The sequence below is a fragment of the Ascaphus truei genome, chromosome 6 (genome assembly GCF_040206685.1).
Source record: "Ascaphus truei isolate aAscTru1 chromosome 6, aAscTru1.hap1, whole genome shotgun sequence".
In the NCBI taxonomy this organism is placed as follows: Eukaryota; Metazoa; Chordata; class Amphibia; order Anura; family Ascaphidae; genus Ascaphus; species Ascaphus truei.
This window is the reverse complement of record NC_134488.1, coordinates 98,119,932-98,143,782: the sequence shown is the minus strand read 5'-3', so window position 1 is coordinate 98,143,782 and position 23,851 is coordinate 98,119,932. Positions and strand designations below refer to the sequence as shown.

The following is a 23,851-nucleotide window of genomic DNA, read 5'->3' as shown; positions in this document are numbered from 1 at the left end:
ATATTATCTTAATTGCTTTGCGTATTAGTTTTTGTCCAGTGTATAGCTGTTATGACCTCTCTGATATTTTTAACAGAGGCTCTGCCCCTAACAAAGCCCATCTGATCTGCATGTATTAATTTAGGTAGGACTGTAGCAAGACTATTGGCCAATATAGTTGATAGTATATTTGCGTCTTGGTTCAAATGAGAGATTGGTCTATTGCAGGGGAATGCAAACTTTTTCAGCTGTGCCCCCTGCCTGCTCTCCCTTGCTCTCGCGCCCCCCTCACCTTGCTCGGCGGCGTCACGTGACCCCGTTGCCATGGAGATGGATGTGTGACGTCACTCTGCATGGACGCCACGTTCCCATGGCAACGCGTCCCTGCAGCTCTTCAGAATCCCGGTAAGTTAGTTGCAGAAGCCTTCTCGCGATTCCCCTGCATTTAATTTAAATGTCTGAAGGAAGAGCGTGGGACCTCTGCAACCTCTGCAAACAAATCTCCTGCCCCCGCTGGGGGGCGCACTCCCCAGTTTGCGCACCGCTGGTCTATAGGATTCTGGGTACATGGTGTCTCTCCCTTCTTTATGAATTATTCTTATAAAGACAGTTTTACCCGTCTCTATATATTCTAGATATAAGTAAATACATCAATAAAACATCAAGCGATCCACAAAGCAATTGCTTTATAGTTGCATTATATAACCCAGAAGTGCGCAAACTGGGAAGAAGCGTGATTTTTGGGGGAGAGGGGCGTGCTTACAGAGGCCCCGTGCTCTTCCCAAGGCATTTAAATTAAATGCCGGGGAGCGAGTACAAGGCCTCTGTAACTTACCTTACCTGGTCTCTGGCAGCTTCCAGCGATGTGTCGCCATGGTAACGTGACATCAGATGATGCACCGGGGGTCATATGATGTTGTGATGTCAGATAAAGCGAGACATAAGGTAAGGTGGGGGGCGCAAGCATGGGGGGAGAACAGGCAGGGGGCGCAGACTAAAAAGTTTGCATACCCCTGATATAACCCATAATAGTTAGCACTATAAGACTGGTGTTCATGATCTTGGTGAGTGCGTGCAAGCTCCGCCCCTTCTGCTCTCTGTGACCCAAACCCCACCATAACTCAATAAATAACCACAAATAAGTTCTGGAGGTAAACGACTGCGGCATCGATTAACTTGATAAATGCCAGCCCCGTGCCAGAGTGCTCGTTCATTGGGTAAAGTTGAAAGGCACTCGAAACCCATGCCCCGTAACACCCCCAAGCCGTGCACCACCTGGCCTGGCCGTTAGGCGAGAATGGGCCCCAGGAACTCGCGTTTAAATGGGACCTGACCACTCGCCACTCCCAGCATCCACCTGGCTTTACAGGCCATGGAGCCCCATCTGGCAGGGTTAACCGCACTTAACTGCCGCAGCCTCAAAGGCAACAAACACCTCAAAACCCACAGGAGTAACATAAACGGAGACTTATTTCCCCTTCTTCAAGGAGATTCTGTCCTCTCTCTGATATTTCCTTTATTTATTTTTTTAATTCAACAAGTACAACATCACATGTATAACAGTATAAACAAAAAAGGGGAAGGTGGGCAGGAATTACTGGAAGGGTGCTGACTGATCACGCGCCACTCCCAGGCAACCATGGAGCCCTGTCTGGCAAGGTAAACCGCAGTTATCACCCAACTTCTGCCACCTACGGCTTTATTTAACCCCACTTAAACTAGCCTTGTACTTTCAAACCCATCCTGGATTGTATTATTAAATAGATCGCTTTCGATGTCCGATGTCGATGAATGCTTCGAAATAATATCATGACAATGCGCAGCCCATAAGCAGGCATTCAATAGACATACAGCCCAACAAGTGGAATCTGCTGTGCACCTGCAACAACTGAAAGGTGGACTTAATATCCACTTTCACCAGCAATGCACCTTGACCCATCCTGTCCCCTAAAGCTGCCGCCTGATCGAAGCTCGTTGACGACTGTCATGGAACAGGAATACCCCTGTCTGCACTTCTGTTTCACCCCCCCCCCCCTTTCCTCGCAGCCCTGCTTGCCGGCTTATTAGTGCCATCTGTATGTGTTTGGTTCTGCACACAAACACAGTGCTTGTGTGATAAATACAGTGCCATTTCCCCTCTCCCAGCAGCTTGCTGTATTAGAGATGCAACATTATTGCTACATGTTGTAGCTCCCCCAGACACTCCTGTGAGTTGCCATAGCAGCCCCAGCCTTTCTCTCAAATGGGCTAGTCTGCTTTCTCCCCCTCTGCTCTGCCTACAGATGGTCTGTCCCCAGACTATCTTACTACCCAGCATACATTGCCATTTCCTTTTCCACCATTCCTCTGGACTTGTGAGTACCTTGCTGTAACCCCTGTAATGGTACTGCAAGATTATCTTTTCACCTCCCTTTACTACTAAGCGCACACAGAGATTTAGACCTACACCTCTACACAAGAGACTGTTTTTCCCTGCTTTCTCCAAAATAAAGTAAGAAAAGAAACAGACCTTGTCGTGCTTGGAAAAGAGGGCCGAGTTGACACTATCTGAGCTAAGTCATCACCACGTGACCCTCTGGCTTCCAGAATAACGACTGAGCAGAGCCTCCTGTCAATTCCACCGTTCACTGACGCACCTTCCGGGTAAGAGAAATGTCGGATCAGTCTAAAAGCCCACTGCTTCTTTCCCCCAGCAGGAAAATCCTCATGTCAGAGGAGGGAGCAAAAACGGTTTCACCATTCTTCCCAACTCAATCATATTCCATACCTCTTCACTAGCCACTTCCCCATGCTCCCTAACTGACCTCAGGGTCTGCCCTCAGGTTCTGCCCTCCTCGATACCCACCTGCTCTGCGAATGGGATCCGGAACTCCTCCAAAAACCCGGCACGGCTGCAGCCAGGCCACATCCTTATTAGAATACGTTTCCAGCCACGGCGCAATGCTTTCTGAGATCACCGGAGTAGCCAACCTTCTGGATTACCTACTGCACAACTCTCCCAATCCCGCGCCCGCTCCTCCGGTAGCATCGGGCCACCCCTGCAGGAGGAACAGTCATGCCGGAATTGTTAGTCCTCAAACATACATTGCCTCTCATTAAAGGCCCAGCATGCACCCTTTCTGCTACTAATTGAGGAGCTGGAACTAGACCCGCTGTCGGCCCCCCGCGAAAGTACGCTGGCTTTTCAATTGTCAGCAGCTCGATCCACAGGTCCATATTCTTTATATCCTGGGACATTTGCTTTCACACAGTCAGGTCAGCGGAAAAAGGCGGCTCTCCACGTCGTCTTTCCTGACCTCACCTTTCTTGGAGGACCTCGCTAGTGCCCCTCTGCAGCCTGGCAGCAGAGATTATAACTCAACATAATCTCCTGCCCTAATTTTATTCTTGACTTCAACTATCAGATGCATCCCCAGAGGGCTGGCATGGCACACATCAGCCACCTTGCTAGCTTCTGCTGCTCCCATCGCCATGACCAACGGCACATCCCCTAATGCTGGCAACAGCACTACTGCCGCCCTTGCAGGAGCTGACTGGCAACCACTGCCTGTGTGCCTGTGTGGCCTCTGTGCCCCAAGCTGCAGTCACTCCCATTGAAGATCGCGGCCAGGCCGTACTTAGGATCGTAGCCTTCACTCCTGCAACAAGGATCCCCCCTTGCACCCCGAGGGCTTGAAGCACGGCCCTCAAGATTGCAGCCAGGTCCACTACCCCTACCGTATTTCCTTCTGCAGGATGCATTCCTTGCTGGGCCTGCGCTGACTCCACGGGGCCTTCCACCTGAGGGTCACCTGCAGCTGTGATGATACAGCCTAAACTGCATGACATATAGAGGGATAGATGCACCCCTGACCCAGAGCCCACCTCCTGTAGACCAGCCACAGAAAGGGGGGACCTTACAGGAGCTGGGAGAGACATAGGGGCCAAAGCCCTCCTCTTACCCACAGCTATTCTCTGACCTGCTGCATTTCTTCTTAGCCCATCTGTGGTCTTCTGCCACTTGCCAACTCCCTCCGAGCAGCTCCACTCACTTATCCTTGCTCCTGCATGCCCCGCACCTCGGGCAGCGTCACATGAGGCCCACCATGCCTTCCCTCCTCTGCTTCCTCCGACAGCTGCACCGGTGGCCTCGCCAGCCTGCCCGACTGCCGCTCCATCCTCCGCCGCCTGTACAGATGGCTGTCACTCACAGCTGGGTCCCGCAGCCTCTTTTGCTCCCACCGGTGATCTGTGGCCATCTCGACCAAGTGACCATTTCCTCCTTCAAGCACTGCTGCTCCCAGCAGGCCCGAGAGCTGACACTGAAGCCACCCCTCCTTGTGGCCCATCACTTCGGCCTGTAGCCTATCAATAATCTCCACGATTGACATGGCGAATTTCTGGCAGGATGTGGACTGAACATGCGCCCCCGTTATATATAGCCCCTCTGTACCCTCCATCAACCACATCACCCCCGGCGCCAGAGAGGCTGGGGTAGAGAGGCCAGGGAGGATGCTAACCCACACAACATGTTAAGGGGAGCCTAGTCCCATTGGTCATAACGCTCTTTCGCTGAGAGCTCAAGCCTACTGTTTGATATTACATTGAATGTCATACATAATACATAATACATTAAAGCGTCACAGTGCTAGTACAGGCAAATCTGGGTTAAGAAAGAACAGAATCTGAGACAGGTTTCCCCTGTAAGAGCTTGGTTAGTAGTTCTACATTATGAGGCCACAAACCAGAAATAATATGGGGTTTAACAAAATCTCCACTGTACAGAAAAGATAGAAAACGCGTAGTGCATCTCTCATTACGGTAAAAAGGACTTACTGTACACTTTTTGGAATTTGTGTTAAAAGTATTCCTTTTTTTTTTAATTTGTATTAATTCATACATTTATCATATTTCTAGCGCACCTGAGGAAGATAAACTGCAATGGATGTGAAAGTTATAGCGCATGCAATGCAAGAATGATAAATTGCGGAGGTACGAAGATGCTGCCATGCTTTATGAGATTCTTTGAACAGAAAGAATATAAGTGTCCCACTGGAACTGATTTTGGAGGTTCCATGTATAAAAAAATTTCATGGGTCATTGCTGTGTATCAAATGTGCCAGTATCTATATTACTTAAAAAGAGGCTGTCCTGTACATTATTCTGTATACGTTGCATGCTTCATGGGAAAAACATGGTCTATGAGGTCTAAAAAGGATCTCTCTCTCTCTCGATCTACCCCCTCTCTCTCCCCCATCTCTCTCTTTCTCTCTGCCCCTCTCTCTGCCCCTGTGTCTCTCTCTCTCTCTGTCTCATATAAAGTGCTAAATAATGTCCGTTCATGTTTTAAGTACATGTAACATCATGTTATATGCATTGATTTAATGGAGATTAGTAAACCTGGACCAAAAATAATAAACTGACTACCTTGTTTACTTAAAGAAATGTAATAAATCTAACTTCAAAATAGAATATTGTTTATTGAGGTATTCAGCATCTAAACATTAGCACCAGTTTGTCTGCTTATCGCAAAAAAAAACTGCTTCATGTAGTGCCGAACTGGGAGCAAATCTTTTCTATCCATTATTTAAGGTTAGTAAATCCAGTAACACTCAAATTGCTTCACAAAGAAGTTTATGCTTTATGTAGGGTTTCCAGACGTCCCTTATATACAGGGATTGTCCCTTATTTCATTGACATATGATCATCATTTTGTTTTTTTTAAGTAAATACAGGCCTCTACTTCAGGGGGCATTGCAATATTTTACAGTCAGTTTGTGAACTACAATTAAATACAGTTATATTTGTTATATAAGAGACAGAGAAGAAAAGTCAGAGTTATAATAGTACATGGTTGCATTAAATGAACAAAGGTTATACAAGGACAGTCAGAGATATGACTATGGGCATAAGCAGCATTTCCAGACGGGATTAGAATTGTATTAGAAGAGGTAGGATAGACCTTCAATGTGTTAGAATAGGCCCTGCCTCAAGGAACGTACAATCTATAAGCAGGGGAAGTTGTAATTGGGTACAGGGGATGAGAGGGTGGGTGAGTTTAAGAGGCAATAGCGCAGCTGTAACATTACCAAACGGCAACACCCTTTGGCAGCCACCAATGGCGACACCCTTTGGTGCGACTCAGGTGTTATGTCCCTGAGATTCTTTGTGGAAATGAAAAAAACAGCATGGCAAAACACAGTACTTCAATTAGATCTGCAGGGGGAGGGGCTAATGGGTCTCCAGGGGATCTGAAATGGCTTGTGTCCTCATGCTATTAACCCCTTCTATGCTGGCTTGGTGGAAAGGGGCAGTGAAGGCATATTGAGAAGCCTCTCTTCTTAGGGAGACGCCTTTGGGGCGACTCGGTGTCAGGTCCCAGAGATTCTTTTGTCCCAATGTCCCAGAAGGGTCTTTCGGGATACATAATTGTCCCCTATTTTAATGATTTGACGTGAAATGTCTGAACTTAAAGTTACTGTAATTAAATCAGTCATAAAGTAACATTTCTATTTGAGGGTAACAGTAAAATTTTCTGATATGTCGCCTTTAAAATAATAAAGTTAGGATAGTGCCTGGTCATCTCACAATACGATGACACCCGCCCCTCTAGGCGTTAAGTGCTAGTCTTTCCCCGCCCAGCCAAGAGCAAAGATGATAAAAACCAAAGAATATAGTGGTCAAGCGGGTGATACCATTCAGCCTGAAGCATTAGCAAATCATTCATTGCTCATTATGATAAAAGGCAAAACATAACAGACCTCCCTGGCGCTGAGGAATATAAGCACGATGGGGCTAAGATGGAATAATCTTGAATCTTAGGAATGACGTACCTCAGGAAAGGGAGACAAGAAAAACATATACACTACTATAGTGCATTATCCTAGGATACAATTGATTGGCAAGGTATACAAGGCAAAGGACTCAACATAGAATTTGACTTAGTGACTTTTTAAAAATAATTAATTATAAGTAACTGGTTTTGAGTTAAGTGTATTGCAGTCAGTTTCCCCAATGTGTTTTCCTTGTAGGCTTTTTAGTATGGTGGGCCGATTCCTTTCCTTTCCCCTACTAATACAGTAGTTGCACACTAATCCCTAATGATTTCACATTTTTAGTTAGCATACACACTAGGTAGTCCTTTAGATTTATATATCCCAACACTTGTTCACATTTATTTATTTTTCACATTAGATATCACCATTTATACCTCTTTTAGGTTTATATATTCTCCTATTGGTTAGAACATACTATACATTTCTAGTTAGTATATACAGTAGGTAGTCTATATTCACATATCACAGCACTCGTCCACATTTTTATTTCTTCACAGTAGCTATTAATATTCACACTTCTTATAGGTTTACATACTAACATTTAGTTTAGATTAAGTGGTCTTCCACCCATTAATTAGACATTATGATTTATTTCATTTTATTTTATTATTGTTGTTTATTATGGTTTTTATATGCACTTATTCATTTATTGTTATGTAATTTATCATAATGTCGTGTTTGTCTGTGCATCCATTTATTCTGACCCTTTTATACTTAATGCATGTTATATTTCTTGTTACTTATGCTGTATATTTTATGTCAGTCATGTCGATCCAGCAGTCAGCTGGTATTTGCGCAATCAGGCCTATTTATCAATTACATGTATGATGTGGAACCTAATAGGGTATAAATAACCTTCAAGCTAGCCTTGATGCATATCCCCGACGAAGAGACCAGCTATTTTGAGTCTAGAAACGTGTTAGATTGTGGCACAGCAGGGACACCGTAGCGGATGCATAGTGTGTGACGTCATCGGGAGCAGTGGAGTAGTTGCCGATTCGAAGGAGCCGGCGCCTCGAGGCTGACAAGGTGACGGAGAACACCATCCACAGACGGAGCCAAGTCCAATCTGCATGTGAGATTGTCCACATTGAGGCTTGAGACCTAGCTACTTGATGTGAGTAGGTTTCCAATTTTAACCCACGGCGGAGGAGAGTGTGACATCAGTTATTTGTTATTGTTGTGAACACAGTGTGTGTGTTCACATGTGCATTTTACTCTTTTTTTAATATTATTAAATCCTTTGCCTTGTATACGTTGCCAATCAATTGTATCCTAGGATAATGCACTATAGTACAGGCATACCCCGCATTAACGTACGCAATGGGACCGGCGCATGTATGTAAAGCGAAAATGTACTTAAAGTGAAGCACTACCTTTTTCCCCACTTATCGATGCATGTACTGTACTGCAATCGTCATATACGTGCATAACTGATGTAAATAACGCATTTGTAACAGGCTCTATAGTCTCCCCGCTTGTGCACAGCTTTGGTACAGGTAGGGCTCCGGTATTGCTGTTCAGGAACGTGCTGACAGGCGCATGCGTGAGCTGCCGTTTGCCTATTGGGCGATATGTCCTTACTCGCGAGTGTACTTAAAGTGAGTGTCCTTAAACCGGGGTATGCCTGTAGTGTATATGTTTTTCTTGTCTCCCTTTCCTGAGGTACGTCATTCCTAAGATTCAAGATTATTCCATTTTAGCCCCATCTTGCTTATATTCCTCAGCGCCAGAGAGGTCTGTTATGTTTTGCATTCTATACTGGACATTAGACACCCTGTGGACTTTTTAGGCTGCTATTTGGACTGTATCACAGGATCATACAATTGGACTTTATTTACTGTTGTTTTGTTATAATATATAGATTCACTAATTTTATTTTAGGGTGATATTAGCGCTTTTTGTACACTAAGTATATCAATTGCTCATTATGATGTCACATGTTCACACTGGATTTCGGTGTACAAACTTAAATGTAACTACTCTAGCTTTATGGCCTGTTAGTAACTTCACCCTTGAAGGGCTTATTCCCTTGGCTTTTTAGATACCAAAAGTCCAGGTCTTGCCAGGCACATACAATACAAGTACTCAGAGTAAGTGTCTATATTGAACTGCCTAATGACTTGGGGAAACTGCAGGTTTATACTGATAGACACAATAGCCAGAACACAATAATTGCGATTGGCTTCTTCCTACGCACTCATGCTCAACTGCATACAGTAGATACAAACATACACTAAGGTGTATGAATTTCTATAACTCTTGTATACAGTACAAACAGTATAATCAGAGCTTTTTTGCTTTAAAAAAAAAAAAGAAGAAGACGAGGTGCGGGTACTCAGGACCGCACACAGCTTTCCCTGGGCCCAGAACTAAAGTTTCCACTGGGCCTCTCTCCCCCCCCCCCCTACCCCAGGGTTGGTGGCTTTGCGAGCCCCCACCCGCTATCCCTCATATCACAATTTCTCCCCTCCCCTCTTTTACACCCACCCCTCTGCCATACTGCTCTCTCTCCCCTACACCCCACCCCTCTCTTCCCCAACCCTCTCACCCCCCCGCTCTCGCCCACACTCCCACCCCTCTCTCTCTCCCCAACACCTCCACCCTCCTCTCTCCCCCACATATCCCTCTTTCTCCCCCACATCCCCACCTCTCAATCTCCCTCATGCCCCCACATCTCTCTCAACCCCCACCTCTCTGTCTCCCCTGCACACCCCCCTCTCCCCACACCTCCACTTCTCTTTCCGCCACACCCCCATCTCCCTCTCTCCACCCCCACCTCTCTCTCTCCCCCACACCCGGACCCCCCTCTCTACCCCACAGCTCCCCCTCTCCCCCACAGCCCCACCTCTCTTTCCCCCCCCCCACCTATCTCTATCCCCCACACCCCTCTTTTCCCCACAACCTCCTCTCCCCCACACCCCCACCTCTCTCCCCACACTCCCACCTCTCTCTCTCCCCACACCCCCACCTCTCTCTCCCCCACACACCCACCCCTCTCATGCGGTACTGAAATTATAATTTGTCCACTTTGAAAAATAAAATATTATTGTTTTGTTAAACTTTGCCTGGTGCCACCTATTGCCCTAGAATGAGCCAACTCTCACAGTGGCATGAGTACGCAGTCTTGTGTCTCCAACAACTGCATCTTCTTCTCCTACCGTGTTATTCATCAGGTAGAGGACTTTAGTGTCAATGCTGCCACTCAACTGCTTCTTTCAACCTACTTAATTGGTCCAAATACTTTCCTGTGCTTGTGTCTGTGGCTCACTAGACAGAGCTGCTATCCCATGAAAGATTCTGTTGTGAACAATATATAATCTACAGATTATATCAATGACTGTTTAGTAACAAAAGGATTAAAAATACCTCAATATACTCATATTGCAGCAGAATTACATGTATATTGCAGCAGAATTACATGTATATTGCAACAGAATTACATGTATCGTGCAGCCAATTGACTCTCCACCAACTGCAGGTTGGTGATTGTTGGATCATTTCATACAGCAATAATCTCCTTTCAGAACGGAAAATAGAGGTGGCTGAAGATGAGGACGTGATCTTCGACTGTAATCTGGTGTGGCACGGCAAATTGGAGGGACCCTTTTCATACATTTTCAAAAAGGTATTGAGATCTCAGAAAACAGTCTATACAAAGCACAATTAAATATGTCAGTGACATATACAAAGCGTAACTGCACAACTCATTTTAAAGCATGCGGAGCTAGCTTAACCCTTGTGACTTGGGTTGTAGTAATATGGTCTCTGGTGTTTATGGCTCGTTTAAAGGTAACTCCTGCGATTGTGGGATAATGCAGCTACTTGTTCGAAATGTTTACAGTCACAAAACGTTTGAATTGGTATACTTTTTCTTATTAACAACCAAAAACACTTCATACTGTAGGCGGTTTCATAAGTGTTGTAGGCTCAGTTCGTGCAGACGCGACAACCTACCAATCTTCAAAATAACAAAACAGAAGGAATTCACCATACACATCAGTAGCAAAGTCTAACACTCAGGACATTGGGCATTTATTATGCAGAATGTATGTGCACAATTAAGTCACCATCATGAGGTTAAATGTATATATGGCATATAAATATTATTATGCATCAGATTTATTCAGAGTATTAACAATATCATCCCCAAAAAAACAATTGACAGTCTTATCATAAAATGCTTTCTTGCACTTTCCTGCATAAACATTCACTGATGTTTAATGTGATCTCCATTTCACAGTATAACAGTGCACTAACTCCATATTATTCAAATTATTATACAGTATTCTAACTATGTAATAGGAACTTTATTTAAAAATACATTATAATTTTGGCTGAAATGTAAAAGCAATGTTACAGATGTAGCAAAGGTTATCGCACCTGCTGACATGTTATGGGGCAATATTCTCAGTCTCTGTCACCTGTTGGTCTGCCTGTTGGTGTACTGCAGAGCTCTAGCTTTGGAACCTCTCCTTTCCTCTCTCTCTACACTGAATCACCAAGTGATTCATCAACTCTTTTGGCCTTAGGTATCATCTCTATGCAGATGATACACAGATATATCTATCCACCCATACCCTCACTCCTGCATTCCAGTCCCAAGTCTCAGATGGCCTCCTGACTATATCCTCATGAATGATGCTCCGCTGCCTTAAACTTAGTATATCTAAAACGGAGGTAATCATATTTCCCCCTAAATTTGGCCTAATACCCCCTTTCTACATCACAGTAAACGGTACAACATCTATCCTGTCGCCAAAGCACGTTACCTAGGAGTAACATTTGACTCTTCCCTTTCCTTCTCCAGTCACATTCAGGACATGGCTGAAATATGTAATTTCTTCCACCATAATATTACCAAGATCCACCCTTTCCTGTCAATCTATTGCTAAACTCTTATGCATTCCCGTATCCTCTCGCGTCTGGATTATTGTAACTTATTGCTAACAGACCTCCCTGCCTCACCACTTTCTCCTTTGCAATCTATACAACATTTGACTGCTAGAATAATGTCATTTTCTCCCTAAACAGTTTCTGCTCATCTCCTCCTTAAATCCTTCTCCTGGCTTCCCATTAAATTTCAGATCGCCTACAAACTTCTCCTTACCTTTAAGGCTCTCCACTCTTTCCTACATATCAGTTTAGATCTCTTGTTATACCCCTGCTCGTCTCCTGCGCTCTACCCATAACTGTTTGCTCTCCACCCTTTTCATCTCTACTGCTCTCACTTCCCCATATCAGTGGAACTCCCTCACACTCCGTATACGCCAAGCACCCTCTCTTGCCATCTTTAAGACAAACCTTAAAACTCACCTCTTAAATTAAGTATTTGAATAGTCTGCAATCATGGCTTTTGTCCCACACCCACAGTCGCTCCTACCAACCATTATGCCAAGCACTGGCATCTACAGCACTTATTCCCTCAACTGGATCTGTGTAAGGCTACGCTTATAGTGACGGCAATGGCGACACGACGGCGACGTCAGGCTGTAGTCACTGGAAAAATCAAATTGAGACTTCCTGCGATCGCGACCAACCCGTCGCTCCGTCACGTCACGCTTACTAAAAGTGCACGTGATGGCGGAAATGCATTTGTTTTGATGCGACGTTGCTGTCGCCAACAGTATAAGTGCAGCCTAAGTATCCCAACATACCACGTAGATTGCAAGCTCTCCGGAGCAGGGATTTCCTATCCTATTGTCTGACTTAGTTGCACTTATTGTATTATAATTCCCTGTACTAGCCTTTTCTCTTTTGTTCAGTGCTGAGTACACCGTGGGCGCTATATAAAGAACGCTATATATGCAGTATATATTCTGTGGCATTCTTCCAGAGGCGGAACTATGGGGGCGGGTGGGCAGGGAGGGGGGAACAAGCGGGGAAGCTACCCTAGGTGCAGCCCCTTAAGGGACACAGGTCAACATTGCAGAGGCGGGTGTCCACTTATTTAAAATGCGTCTTACACAACGGAGCATTTTGTCTAAGGCTAAGGCCCCGCTCCCTCCGTCAGTGCGCCCGCACTGCAGACAGGCGGGGCGCTGGCAGACACAGACCGCGATATGCGGTCTGTAGGGAGCCGGGAGCCGGAGCGGGAGGGGGGCGGGAGTGGGAGGGAGAGGGGCGGGCTCTGATCGTGGTGCTGTCCACCCCCCCACACACATACATATACACACACACACATACACACTCACATACATACACACTCACACACTTTAATAACCCGCAGCTCCTTCCCTGCTCCCCGCCCAAGGCGCCTCCCATCTAACTCCTTCCCTCCCCTCCTCCCCATTGGCTGACTCGCGTACCACGTGACGCGTCAACGCCGAAAATCACTAGATTCTTGCAGCAAGTGCTGTACCTACCAAAGTGTGTATTGTTACCTTCTACTACTGCAGTTTATCATACTATACAATGTATTGCAGTTACTTCCGCCAGTAAAGGTGCTAGTGTCATTTATTTAGATGGCAAAAAAAAAAAATATTATTTATTTTCATTAACCACATTTGCTTTCTTCCTCCCAGAAAATAACCACCAAAACGGTTCAATTAAGTGATACAGAGGAGCCTATCGTGGTGAAGAAATCAGTCCGCCTCATTGATTCAGGCACATATATATGTTCAACAGTGTTAAAACCAGATACTGTTGTCAGTGAGATCCAATACAATGTAAAAGGTACATGTGCTGTGCTCTCTGAGTGGCTCTATACTTTTATATAATGCAGAACAATAGATAAGCAAAGAACGCAATGTAATGTCTGGGCTCCTCATAGTGATGTAGAAGGATCCTTACTTACATTGTCACGTGTTTACATTGGCAATGGAGAGGTTTCGTGAAGCCTAAATTATGATTAGAGTAGCTTTGGTCTTCCTTTATCCCACTACAGTAATTTAGGGCACCGTACATAGAGGCCCATACTAAAGAATAGAGATGGGCGAACCTGTCAGGATCCGTTCCACGGATGTCCCTAGACTTTCCCAGCCAAATTTGAACTGCAGAATAAAATCTGCCATCGTATTATTTAATTGTAATGCCGCCCAGATTCTTCAAAATCCAGATCCGTGGATTCGAAACTTTTACCAATTCGCAGAACGGATTCACTATCTGAATCTCTGCGATAGGAATTTTGCGTGGCAGTGGGGGCGGAGGACGGCGGAGGTAGTTCAGGTAGTAGGGGGCGGAGGTAGTTCAGTGGCGGAACTACCATATGTGCAGCCAGTTCAGCTGCACTAGGGCCCACCACCTTCATAGGGGCCCATCCTCCACGTGCTGGAATGCTGTTCCGGCTCTTATTTTAGTAGCCGGAACAGCGTTCCAGCATTTGTAAAGAACATCCTCTACCCCCTGGGGCCATACCTATGGTGTGGTGGTGGTGAGAGCCCACCAAGATGAAGGTTAGGCCCCACCGGAAGTCAGGAACAAATTACGCAATCAGCCACCGGTGCCTAGTTTTGCCACTGCTCCAGTTCTATATATCCCCTCAAAACTTCCTCCAGATAACTTAGGAAGAGAAAATTGTACTCAAAAAGGACCACACCTGAGGTATCCGGGGAGATATGCTAATGTCTATGCAAAGTATATTTAAATGAGTCACATCCCACACTCCCTAAAAGGCTGTCCATAACAACTATATTAAGTTGACAAGCCTAAGGCGCCTAGTGACTGGACTAGTGTACTGGTTGCAGACCTAACAAGACTTTTACCCACAACCACTGCTTTTCGGAGAAGCAGCTCTAGCAGTGTGAGCTAAATCAGCTGCTGGGTAGCCTCACTGTCACTTTCTAATAGCATATCTCCAATAAATACCTATTTTTTTGGTAATTTATAAGTAATATGTACGAGGCCTATGAGTCACTCAGGCCAAGTGAGATTAAATAAACCACAGTTTTTTTGACACACACAAGTAAAAATAAGGTGAAGCACAGCAAATAAAGCAGATGTAGAGATAAAGTAATATAACAAAGTTAGAATATATATGGAGGGGTAGCCTGCGCAACTAAATAATGATATTAGTCATAGGGCGGTGCTAGCTAAGATCTAAGTGATAGAGACAAATTTGGGTAAAGACAAAGGTAGCTCTTTTAATGCTGCACACTTTAAATGCCCAGTTGGTGTGTCAATTAAAAATCCTTTTATTTAAGTAAAACTATACAGTAAAATAGAAGTGAATAAACATCAAACTAGATAAAAAGAAAAAAATATTTTAAAAGATCTGCCTTTGTCTTTACCCCAATTTGTCAATATAACAATGTTACCTGATAACTTTAGTTAGTACGTCAAATCTTATAAAGGATAAAGACAGTGGGCATATTTACTAAGCAGTGTTGTGCCACAAGGCACCTTCGGTGCTGGAATACATTACAGCCTATTAAAAAAAAATGGACTGTAAGGTCACTTACATCATCTAGTATGTGCGCATGTACAGACGGATGCTCTTGGAGTCTCTTGTGTTCTGGTCGGTTCGAGAGCCTGGTGCACTTGGTCTCAGAAGAACCTTACCAACCAATCACGAGATCTTACTGTGGAGCTCTGTCAATTGTCTCCAATTGTAAGTTCTGATATTATGTGCACTGCAATTACATTTTGCTATTCATTTACCCCATGTGCACGGTGTCGATTTTCTTCTTGGTTTTGGAGATCCGGGTTAGGTTTCTCTCAGTGACTGAGCAGAGCACTCACATAAGGTCAAGGCTGCAAAGGGGAACTTTATGGATAAGCTTGGATTTTTACCAGTATCAATCTGATGAGTTTAGCGCACATGGAACTTTTTATAAATATATATATATATATAATTTTAAAAAAAAATATATATATATATATATATATATATATATATACATATATTTACAGTGTTCGACAAACCTATACATTTGCTCGCCCCGGGCGAGTGGATTTAACCCCCGGGCGAGTAAATATTGGTACTAGGTGGCGAGTAGATTTTTTTGTGTGGCGAGTAGATTTTTTGGTGATTTGTCAACCACTGCATATATATATATATATATATATATATATATATATATATATATATATATATATATATATATATATACCATCACATTTTAAGGTGACGCAGTTTGCTCATTTGCATGTCATTTCCAAGTCATTTGCTGCAGTGGAAGCACTGTATGCTGGGTGATAATGGTGAAAGGCAGGGTTGCAGACCTGTCTAAGACATGTGAGTGTGCTCACTAGTGATCTTTATATTATATATATATATATATATATATATATATATATATATATATATATATTATACATACAGAGAATAACAGGCACTCCCAGCTAAAGAAAGCCACTAACTGGCTAGTGGACGTATCATAGAAAATAAAGGATAGGATAAATACTCCACCAGAATCCGATGAATGAGGCAGCACTGCAAGTCAAAGTATCAAAAAAATTATATTTATCGTCTAAGACAAAAAAAACAAAGTTTCGTCCTCTCTGGGACCTTCCTCAGTGTAACTACTTTTCTACCAAATAGGAAAGCATCTGTGACACAGAATTTCATAAGACGTTTGAGCTGTACTTTTCCATAAAAACAAGGCAGTTTTCTTTAAAAAATTAATTTGGATTTTTATTCTTCTACAAAGTGAATCTGACAAAACATCAATGTGTTATTAACATGATACAGTATAATGAATTACCAAGAGCTGCATAACACAAGATTTGTATGTATAGAAGTATATTTTTAGTTAGAAAGCGCCACACAGCATTTTACAAAACAGAAGTTAGAAAAAAAGGGGAATTCGAACACAATAAGTATGTCAATCACACCACATGAAAAAGGAGGATCCGTGCCCGGGAGAGCTCGACATCTACATTTGTATTGTATACATTTATAGAAATATACTTGGATGATTTCTAATTGAATGTTTTATTTTTTGACACTCTCTTAGTTACACAAAAGAAAGGGCCTAAAGTGTATAAGCCTCGACCGACACTGGGATTCATGAAGCCCATCATACCACACATTCCTAGCGAACCAGATGTGGAACAAATGATAACTTTAAGGGCCCAGTTGGTTATCCTTTTTGCCAGCGCTGGCATCGTAATATTCATTGCCGGCATAAGGTTCGTACGGTACATCTTAAATAAGTAATAACACCCAAAGAACAGGCAGTACTGGTCATTAATGCAAAATGAGCTGGGGGCGTTTAACCCAGCCGGTATTCATTGCACCATATCCTGGGGGCATTATTATTACTGTATCATAGGCTACATTTCTTTTAACTGCTTTTCATTTTGATGCTAATATGTATTTTAGCAGCTGCTAATGGCTCAAATGTCTGTGTGTTCCTTGTCCATTCATACGCACAATGCTGACCAATCAGAAAGCTTGGTGTCTGAACATTCTGAACATTCTAAAACCTTAGCCTATAAAAGATTAACATTGCTCTCCGTATAAAGTATAAAACACTTGTAGCCAGATCCCCTCTTACCTCCGGGCTGCGTGAGGGGGGGCGGCTGTGATGTTGCTGCGGTGCAGGGAGCGGGTCGCCGCTGTTCCGCCGAGGGCATCGCCATCATGCCCGAATGCCGCACATGTGCAGTAGCAGCTCATGCATGCGCAGATGACATCTGGAGTTGCGGCGGCCATCTTACCACACCTGGCGCATGGGCAGTGCACTAAGAGCGATGGCCATTACACCCATACCTCCGCAGGAGAACTACAACTCCCATGAGCCTCTGGGAGTAGAGACACATGACCTACAACAGCCAATAGGGACCCCGGAATTCCCTGCAACACTGATACATTTGGCACGCTCAGCGGGACCACGCCAGTCAGAAGAGGGAGCTGGATCCAGCAGGTAGTGTCTCAGAACCAGTGGCTCTGAGACTAGGCCTAGTATATCTCCCCTTAGGCCCCAGCTAGGCCCGACTCACAGTAGCTTGTGGTTGCTGAAGGGAAGGCCCCTTAGATAGGGATGATTCCCCATTTGCTGTCTAGTGTCAGGGACACAGTGAAGACACTGCACGGTGACTGCGGCCTTGTGGTCTGAGATCAGACCACCTCCGTTGTAAGTGTAGCCCTCTTACCCCCCCCCCTAAGTGAGATTGGGGTGTGTAGGTGTATCTGACTACTTCTCAGTGTGGTGCTATACCTGTTGGCTCACAGGAGGGCTGAGCTTCCGCCATGGGGAACCTGGGGTAATTATACTAGGGGTGATCACTTACAACATCTTCTCGGTACAGCGCCTCCACCTGCGATGGCTCCCACCAGAGGGGGAGTAGTTCCTCGCAGGACAATCACAATAATAATCACGTAGACAGCATATATATTAACTATATGACTTTACTAACATGCATGGAGAATATCATCACATTTACATAACATCATAACCTGTTAACCGTATCACCTCAGGCCCAATGTCTGGTGTTCCCACCCAGTGTCCTGTAATCCCCCACACCCAATGTCCCGTACTCCTACGGAGATCGTGGGTGACTGCGCAGTCACTAAGTTATCTGTTAGGCCTGTTGGTGCACTTATGTGGAAATACCTTCCGAGCACTCCGATGCTCGGGCCTGCAACACTCTTCTCAAAGGGTCAGACGTGCGATGCATCCGTCTGATCCTATCCAGGTACTTCTCCAGGAACCCCAACGAGGGTCCCACCGCTTCACGGGAACACAACCGCCTCACGGTAACAGCAACCGAATCACGGGAACAGCAACCGAATCACGGGAACAGCAACCGCCGCTATCCCTGTCTATCCCTAACTAACCCTAACGTGACAGGAACCCTAACCTAGGGCCTGTCCCTGATGAACCGCAACCTGGGGTGACTTGGGGAAATCTCATAGGGCCTGGGGGGTAATAACCTGCCCCACTCCCCTAACTCGTCCCAGCCCTGACACTCACTGAACCCTAATACTAACACTACACTACGCACTGCAAACTTCGGAACGCGTACAGCAACTTGCTGCACACTAGCACTATGCCTTCTTGTCAGGCCTCACAGCCCTGCCAGCCGTGATCCTGACAAGACAGCACACACACACGCACTAAGGGCAGCGTCCCTGTCTTGGGCCGTCCCTCAGCACTTACCCACTAACCTGGTGGGGAGTTGGGGCCTTACTTGGGATGTGGGGGACCTTACTCGATGCAGGAGCTGCACATGCTCTCTGCACCCTTCCTTCCCTCACAGCTCCCCAGCTCCAACTGACAAACGTGCTGCAGCCCAAACAATGTATCCACTTTCTCCCTCTGGAGATCCTTGGCCATCATTGGCCACACTGAGGCACCTGGTGTTCTTGCCCCTAAGCCTCATGGGATTTGTAGTCCCGTGGAGGCTGCAAATACATTGGGGCCGCGTGCGCGCCTTCCCTGCGCGAACCCCTAATGGCCGCCGCAACCTCTCCTGCACTTTCCCTACACTCGCGCGACTCTCTAAAGGCTCTTCGGTACTTTCTGCGCATGCGCGATCACCGCGCATGCGCGAGTAGCGGCAATGGCGGCCCCCGCTAACCGAGTGCACCGCCGGGACTCTCAGTGCTCCCTGCACTGGCCCCCACCCTCGCGTTGTGCCGCCGGAGCTCCAGGGATGCCGAGCGCTCCCTGCACTGGCCCCCACCTTTGTGAACAGCCTGCGGGTCCGTCGCTGCCTCCGACGGCACCCGCGACCGCGCTGACACAAAGGAGGGGGGGTCTCTGGTGGTCTAGGGGCACCAATGCTACATAAGAGACCCTGTATGGTGATATTATCCACGCCGGAATTCCCCCCACATTGCGGATGACGACACTGGATCGGCGGATCCCTGTTGCTAAATCAGCAGGTACCTCCACTAAGTGCACCAACACTCCACGGTATAGCGCTATCTCCTACACTTTTGGATGGACCCTGACATTGGGGAAAAGGACATCAGGGTATTGGTGCCAAGCACCCTATGTACTTCGGGGGACACTCACTGGTGGTATCAGGTTGGGGCATTGTTATACTGTGATTTACAGTGTACTATTGTCTGTGTTCAGTAAAGGTTGTTGTTATATACCTGACTGTATATCATTGTTATTGTTCCTGTAAGGGGCCTATCCCACCACGTTGGGATCCCTTACAGGAGGAGGCACTGCACCGAGATCCCAGAATCACCACAGGCTCCCAGTGGCGGAGGCTCAGGCCTCTTGGTTGCCAACAGGTAATAACAGCATTGGTAGTTTCTTCCCTGGTACGGGGGAACAAGGGCTGCACACTGTTCAGTGGGAGTGCAAAGCTTGTAAAGGGGCTCAAAATATTTATTTAAGTTTAATGGGGAGCACTGCACATCACTTCTACAATATCACGAGAACCAGATGTCTAGAGTCATATAAAAAAACGGGGACACACACACACACAAAGAAAAGCAATGTGGGCTGCTGCTTTGACCCCATATGTGGCACTGAAGAGGGAACCCCCACCTTATTCTGCAATTGTGACATGCAATGAATTGATGCAACTGCCTAAGCAAACACTCAGGTGGGATCGGTGGTCAGAATAAGCACACTTCCTATATGTTGAACCAAGATGAAAAAATGCATGGGCATATAGAAGTTTGGTATGTGCCTAACTGTGCATACAATGAAACTATGGTGGAGAGGGGATTCACTAAGCTCCGATAAGGGATATCAGAGCTCGATCCCGCATTAACTGCCATTCATGCCAATGGTACTTATCGCCGGATCGAGCTCCGGTACCCCTTTTTAAATCCCAGCAATATGTTCAAATGTATGGTAATATGCTCCCACACTGGCAAATACCTTCATGAAACCAGTCTTCATAGTAACCGGGCGCGTCGTGTCCCAATTTGGAATAACTTTATTTCAATTGACAATTTTAAAAGAATATCTACAACCAATTGTTTTTAAGATTTTGTTAAAAAAAAAAAAAAAAATATGCCGGATCAAAATGTTTATATAATGGGAAGATTTTGGAGATTTAACTCATTATCTGCTAGAGGTGTCAGCAACACATTACAATGCAGGGCCCTCGGGCAGCGAAAGTGCTAAGAATGGGGGGTGGGGTGGGGTGGGGTGGAGGGGGGGGAAAGGAGGAGGGGGAGGGGAGAAGGAAATATCCCAGTATGAGAAATCTGTAAATTACAGACATTTGCTATGGCCACTTAAGCCTCAAACTTCCAGGTGGCTCATCCGATCCCAGTAGAATGAGAATGGGTAGGACAGGACGTGAGGTCACAGGAAATAATGTTGTAAAGGAATGTGACATAAATAACATTGCTGTAAACCATGCACATTTTTGTTTGTTTCAGCGCCTACATGTTCCGAAGAAAGAAATTAGAGCTGCTCGACGAAGTGGCTGAACAGGCTGAAGAGAAACGGAGACAAAAAAGGGAAGATCTGATACAAATGTCACTTTGATCCAATATAATATGCTATTCATGAATCAATTAAGTGACGATTAGAATTTTCCCCAAATAAATAATTTTTTTACAAGTATTTGAGTATTTGGAACCATTTATCATTATCTGCAATTAAAAGACAAAGCACACTTTTTTTTTTTTAGACGAAATTTAAAGGAGCAGTTCACCCTGCTCGTTCATTTATTTTTTGTCCGCCTACCATCCATTTTTTTTAATGAGTTGGAAGCAGGAGGTCTGAGCCTCATTCATTTCAGCCATGGGAACCGCCTTGTTCCTGAGATACTTACTGGGGAAGGTGTCACCGGTTGCTTTCCAACCAGGGTAAATAAAATGGCATTTATATCTCCCACCTTACGTGGATCCAATAGAATGTTGTAACTTCCTAATGGCCCATGTGACACAGGGGATTTAAACGGTGGCATATTCCCCAGTAAGTATCTCAGGATCCAGGGGGGGGGGGGGTAGGGTCAACACAGGTGAAATAGACACTTGCCACCTACGGATGTAGCCAGACTTAATATGGTGTTGCAATTCTTCCCTGACAAGGAGAATAAAGTAAAACCTTTTAAATGTACCTTGAAAGGTATTCTTTGGGTGATCTGTGGAATAACAGGAGGTGTGGTCAAGATGACAGCCCAAAGGTTTGGGTAAAGTTACTAAGTATGAAATCCTGGGTCTAACAGATCCGCAAGAATGACTAATAGATATTTGTAACAGTTGCGATTAAGTAAATCATATGATACCAAGAATGACCGGGTCGTCTACTGTATGTATAATCTCTAATATCTGTTCTCATGCAAAAGTAGAAGTTAAGGTGTCCTGTTTCATATCCAGGAAGGCATATTAAGTACACAGATGCAACAGTGAAGATGGCGTTCATCTAAATATTATAGAAATTACGTTTTTAAGTATTTTATATATTCAATATTTAAAGTCAAAGGAAAGGTTTTTTTTTCTTTTTCTTAAGTCGTAAAAATGTTATCCACAACTATCGATGGAAGAGCCGGGATTAGAACACATCAAGAAGGGGGGGTTTATGCTGTTTGCCAGAACAGGGTTTTAGAATATAAACTCTGCATTTGAATCAGAATTCAACAAGAGCAGTGTCTGGTGTCAACAACATATGTGAATTCTGGTATTCCAGTATATTCAAATCTCCAATTACTTCTTTGGAGCAAGCAGATACTGTCGTGTGGTAACGTATAAGAATTTCTGTTTTTTTATCCTTTTTATTTGATGAAACTGTCTGCATTTTATACTGTATGTTCTTGTTATAATCTTTTTCTGTAAACTAAGTACTGCACTACTTCTGTATATTAAATCTAAACTTTAATAAGTATATCTTTGGGTTCTGATTGAACTTGCATGTTTTATAGAGTAATGAACATTTTCGGTCACATTTTGCTATAACAGATTTTTGTGTGTTAAGAGCATATTTTCTTTAGTTAACAGGGACCACAAACTTTGCACTTTAATATTTGATCATTCTTTGGTGGTGGTGTCAGCGAAGCAAAGATATATTGTGACAGATTGAGGGTAAATATTATTCATTTGAGGCACCCTGCAGGGAGAAGAGTGGATCAGTGCATTAGCTGTGGGTATTAACCCTTGTCACATATATGTCACTTGCGCACAGGTCTGCCGTTCAGGACAAATGATCTATTGTGACGGATTGAGGGTAGATATTACGCATTTAAGGGACCCTGTGAGGTGAAGAATGTGTCAGCTAGATAGCTGTGTGTATTAACTCTTGTCATAGATACCAGTCACGTGCTGACAGGTGTTCGGTACGTGACGGGGTATATGTCACAATTAGGCATCATGAAGTTAAAATGGAGCTATGGGTATACATTTTATTTTAAATTCCTTTTTAGCGATGTATCAAGGCGCCTTGTGTCACTTTTCCACAGCTTGTGTCAATGAGCATTTCCCACACTTTTCCTTTCAATTCGTGCCTATTCAATTGAACAGGTCTGTGGTGATGTTAACTTTTGTATCACATTCAAATAAAAGTCTCATACATTTAATGCTGGTGCAAAGGGATGGAGAAGAAAGAAATATTGCACATACTGTAGTTATGATGGAATATTAGTCTATGTTTTACATGCATAGTGTAAAGCAACTTAGAAGTAATTTTGTTACACCAAAACTGATCTGATGCGCCTGGTGAAATATTTTTATTTATGTGATGAACTTGATCTGCATGAAGCCTAATGATTGATGGCTATTTCAGAACTGAACTGCGATTATCCAGGGGTCTAAATACAACAAGGCAGATATAATAATCCAAAATGATGACTGGTCAAAATCAATTCAATGACGTTATCACGGGTCGGTTAATAAAGGTTTTGCACTAAAATCAAGTCACGTGACGTACACAAAATGATTAGATTGTCCGTTTGGTCAATAATCAATTCTATATTTTCTTAATAAATACAACAATGGCAATATAACAAATGTGTGGATAATAAATATAAGGAATGCTTGAATTATAGCTTGAATGGGCTGCAATGCGTCTTATGGCATACCTCCGTGAGCAAAGGAGTATAAGAAATTAAGCTTCCACCTTGTGTGTATTCACGGGTAAAAAAAACGACATGCTGGGGAAGAAATAGTAACACTGTATGTGATGTTTGGGACCCACACTCCAATTTCAGTTTCATTAGAATAGCAAGTCACTGTAAAAGATTGCATCGAGACCAGTTGC

The 23,851-nt window shown here is 44.4% G+C and overlaps 1 long non-coding RNA gene across 1 annotated transcript; it reads left to right on the top strand.

Moving 5' to 3' along the window:
• The first annotated feature begins 4,868 nt into the window (after positions 1-4,868).
• On the top strand, positions 4,869-13,454 carry LOC142496523 (uncharacterized). The gene is made up of 3 exons (XR_012802031.1): positions 4,869-4,950; positions 10,322-10,422; positions 13,319-13,454. It is a non-coding gene; the product is annotated as an uncharacterized LOC142496523 (long non-coding RNA).
• Positions 13,455-23,851: the final 10,397 nt, after the last annotated feature.